This window comes from Carlito syrichta, unplaced genomic scaffold, assembly GCF_000164805.1.
Source record: "Carlito syrichta isolate Samal-C Ts95f unplaced genomic scaffold, Tarsius_syrichta-2.0.1 Scaffold123474, whole genome shotgun sequence".
Classification (NCBI taxonomy): domain Eukaryota; kingdom Metazoa; phylum Chordata; class Mammalia; order Primates; family Tarsiidae; genus Carlito; species Carlito syrichta.
The window spans coordinates 17,407-22,153 of NW_007067570.1; positions in this window are offsets into that span (position 1 = coordinate 17,407).

The window sequence follows — 4,747 nt, forward strand, 5'->3', positions numbered from 1 at the left end:
TGATGACACATGGCGGGAAGGTGACGGGAGGGCCTTGCTGGACTCTTCTTGGAGTCCGTCCCGGTGCTCGGGACGCGCCCAGCGCTCTGCATGAACCAGCCCGTCCGACCTCACAGTGACCCTGTGAGTAAGTGCCGTTACCATTTCCGCCGCCCGGACGGGGGAGTTCGGAGCACAGAGGTGCCCTCCGAGGGCGTGAGAGCCGAGGGCTGGGCTGGGATTGCGGGCAAAACTCGTCCGGGTCCTGCTCAGTTGCCAGCCGGGCGCGTGTCCGTGCTCCTTCGGGTGTTTCACGTCGCTGATATGATACGTCCGTGTACTTTTCTATCCCACTTTTTTTATTGCTTTGCATGACTCAGAAGTCCTTTTTTTATACCATTAAAAATGTGCGTGGGCCAGGTGTGGTGGCTCACACCTGTAATCCCAGCATTTTGAGAGACTGAAGAGGAGGACTGCTTGAGCCTGGGAGTTGGAGACCAACCTAGGCGATCTGGTGAGACCTCATCTCCACAAAAAACCCAAAAACTAGCTGGGCGTGGTGGTGCCTGCCTACAGGGCCCGCTACTCGGGAGGCTGAGGAGAGAGGATCACTGGAGCCCAGGAGGTCAAGGCTGCGGTGAGCTGTGATCGCGCCACTGTGTGCCAGTCTGGGCAACAGAGTGAGACCCTAACAACAGGAAAAAAACCTGGGCAACTCCCTGGGGTCCCCTCCCACTGCGGGAGCTTTTCTGTCCTCTCAATAAATCCTGCTTTTAAAAAAAAGCCTGAGCCGGGCTTGGTGGCTCAGCCTATAATCCCGCACCTTGGGAGGCTGAGGTGAGTGGATTGCCTGAGCCCGCAGGTTCAAGACCCGCCTGGGCAACTTGGCGAGACCTCATCTCTATAGTAAGTCAGAAATTATCCGGGCGTGGCAGCGCGTGCCTGTAGCTCCAGCTACTCGGAAGGCTGAGGCGGAAGGATGGCCGGAGCCCAGCAGGTCGAGGCTGCGGTGGCCGGGAGCGGCCCCTGCACGCCAGTCTGGGTGACGGAGTGAGACTCCAACTCAAAAAAAAAAGCCTGTTTAGGTGATCCTATGGGGAAGAGACAGTCAGATAGTCCGAATGTGAATGTGGGTGGGCTGCAGAGGACAGCGGCAGGGAAGCGGAGGGAGGGCCCGGTCCTGTCACACTCACGTCGGGTCCTACCATAGCCGGTGATGGTGTAGACAGGGAAACGGAGGCCTGGAGGCCAAGCACATGCTTGAGGTCCTAACGGCAGAGCCCGGGTTGGGCCGGTCTCCCGGCCCTCGTGCACCCACAGAAGAGTCTCCTCCTGCAGGCGGTGGACAGCTCGGGACCAGGCAAGGCGCGACCTCGCGCCTGCTCTCCCATCAGGGGCTGGCCCGTCATGGGCACCCATCAGCACTTGCTGGTGAGTGAGTGGCAGAGCCTGGGGCTAGGGCCAGCTCACGTGGACGGACATGCACCCAGGCTCCAGAGCCGGCCGGGGCAGTGAGTCCACCGGCTGCGGCCTTCAGGGGCGGGGACCCGACTGGCCCGGAGCAGTCAGCCCTCGCCTGCCGCTTCCCCAGCACGGCCTGCAGCGACACGAAACCTGCAGCCTCGCGGCCCGGTGACCCGGGAAGGGCAACCGAGCTGAAAACCAGCGGACATGATTGACTGGACGGGAGACAGTGCCTGCCAACACCCATCTGTCCTGCGCCCTGAGTCGGCCCAGACAAGGCAGGACAGGAGCCCGCAGCCTCAGGCGCTGCTGGCAGCGAGGGCACGGGGCGGCAGCCGGACAGGCCAGCCAGGAGCCCTGGGCCCACCCTGCCGCCCGCCACAGGCGCCCTGGATCCCGCCCGCCCACCCCCATCCCCCAGACCCCTCTTGCCCACCACAGGCCCCGACACTGCCCACCCCCAGCCCCGGCCCCAGACCCCTTCCCCGCCCCAGGGGCCATCCTCGGAGATCCTATCCTCCCGGGGCCATAGCCGGGAAGCCCCTCGCTGGCCCAGTTTCCTGTCCCGGCCCCCGGCCCTCACCCAGGACATCTGGGTAGAGCTGTGCAGCACCTGTGTTGGCTGGTGCAGCTGCTGAAGCTTTTTAAAAACAGAAGTAAGAGTTCCTGCGTTAGTGCAGAGCCCTCTGGGTTCCCGGAAGCACACCATCGTGCACCTCGCATTGAGACCGAGGTCGGACGTTTCCAGCACCCGCCCTTCTGTGCTCACAGCTTCCCTGGCCCCAACACCCACCAAGGGGGCCGCCCTGTCCCCAGAAGTCTGCCTCTCCCGGGATGGCCGTAAGTGGAGCCATGCAGCACGAGCCTTTCCTGCCTGGCTTCTCCCTCTCAGCCTTGGGCAGTCGGTCTGTCTACACTGTGTGTCCCTCGCCAGGCCTGCCTGGTGTCACGTTTCACCGCAGGGCCGCGCCATGGTTCATCCAGACCCCAGGACACGGGGTCGTTTCTGAAGTGGCAAGTTCACGACTAACGCCACTGTAGACGTTCACATGCAGGTTCTTGTGTGAATGCAGGTTTTTACTCCATGCCGACAAGCCCTTGGGTGTGGAATGCCTGGGTCTTCTCGCTGTGTGTAGACGCGGCCAGAACCTGCAGAGCCACCGTCTGAAGGGCTCGCACCACTTTGTTGTTATTTAATTAAGCGCTGAGCTGGAGTCTCACTGTGTCGCCCAGCTGGAGTGCGGTGACATGATCACGGCGCACCACAGCCTCCAACTGCTGGGCTCCAGCAATCCTTCTGCCTTACCCTCCCGAGCAGCTGGGACTGCAGGGGAACGCCACTGTGCCCCAGTGCTCATTTTTTGACTTTTTGTAGAAATGAGGTCGCTGCGTGTTGCCCAGGCTGCTCTGGAATTCCTTGGCTCAAGCAGTCCTGCCGCGGCCTCTCCGCGTGCTGAGACACAGGTGTGAGGCACCACACCCGGTCCTTCTGTGCGCCCCTGAGCAACGTGTGAGACCGTCGGTGGCTCCACTCTGTGGCCGGGCAGAGGCTTGGACGTGACAGCAGGGGACTGCAGGGCCCAGAGCCAAATGGCCATGCAGGGTAGGCCCCTTGCTCAAAACTAGAAGAAAAAAGTGCCACGAAAGGTGCTGAAGCGCAGCCTTTTCCTTTCTCCTGCAATCTTTTTCTTGCCTTCTCACGGTGTCTTTTGTTTGTGCTTGGGTGTTTTCAGAAAAGATGCAAACTTATGGCTCAATGTTTCCACTCCTCTGCGTCTTGTGCAAGGCCCTTTCAGATGCAGGGAACTTTTGGAAGAATGCAGTCGGAGTTTTGTCTGTGCACGCACGGTCCCCGCTTCCCAGGAACAGAAATCAGAAATGCTGCACTCAACCAACTCAGCGTCTTTACTTCTTTTTTTCTTTTATAAATAGAAGTGCGGTCTTGCTATATTGCCCAGGCTGGTCTCGAACTCGTTCTGGGATTACAGGCACAAGCCGTTGTGCCCAGCTGACCAGATTATTAGAAATGTACAAAGAAGCTGGGTTCGGTGGCTCAGCCTGTAATCCCACCCCTCGGGAGGCTGAGGTGAGTGGATTGCCTGAGCCTGCGGGTTTGAGACCCGCCTGGGCAACTTGTCGAGACCTCATCTCTACGATAAACCAAAAAATCAGCTGGGCGTGGTAGCATGCACCTGTAGTTCCAGCTACTCGGAAGGCTGAGGTGGAAGGATCGCCGGAGCCCAGCAGGTCGAGGCTGCGGTGGCCGAGAGCGGCCGCTGCACTCCAGTCTGGGCGACGGAGTGAGACTCCGACTCAAAAGAAAAAAGAAAAAAAAAGAAATATACAAAGAACCACTAGATGAAGGGCGCGAAGGGTGTGGCTCAGAGGGTCCCAGGCCCTGGTGCTCTGCCCTGTGGAGTTGGGGGCTCCACCCTCCCGGCATGTGGATGTGCTGCCCCCTGGAAAGAGCTCCAGACTCAGTCGTCTGGTTGGGCTTTTTTTATTTGGCAGGGTCTCAATCTATTGCCCAGGCAGGAGTACAGTGGCACAATCATGGCTCATCTCAGCCTCAACCTCCTAGGCTCAGGCAGTCCTTCTGCCTCAGCCTCCCGAGTAGCTGGGACTACAGATGTGCGCCGCCATACCTGGCTAATTTATTTTTTGCAGGCATGAGGTCTCGCTATGTTGCCCAGGCTGGTCTAGAACTCCTGGCCTCAAGGGATCCTCCTGCCTCGGGTTGTAGGAGCTTCTCACTCACTGGAGGTCAGGGGTGGGGCTGAAAGTTCGGGCTCCTTCATGGAGCCTGGGCCTTTGTAGTCCGGAAGCTGTGCAGGGCCCAACCCACAGTCACCCTATTATCACGCAAAAAGCGACTCAGCCCTCTGGAGCCATCATGGGTCTTAGAAGGTCTTGTATCAGGAACCGGGGAGTAAGACCAATCCCCCAACTCTTGCTGCCTCTGGCCAGGAAAAGCAATGTTCTAGAAGGTTCTGGCTTGTGCTTCTGCTGGGCTCGAGTCTGGATCAACTCACTGTGGCCAGTTTCCTGCTGTCCTTCGGTGAGGGGAGTCCTGCCCTGTGGCGTTTGGGTGTGTGGTGGGGGGAGATCTCTGGATGTAAAAGGACTAACAGACTTAGGATGGCAGATGCGTGCATTCGTTCGAGAAACACCTGAGTGCCGACTGTGTGCGTCGCTGGGGTACTGGGGGGTCTTGGTTCTGGGGCCCAGATCCGTCCCCTCAGGGGCTCGGACCCCTGCAAGCGCCCCTCCGTACTCAGACTTTCTCCGGCCACCAGACGGTGAC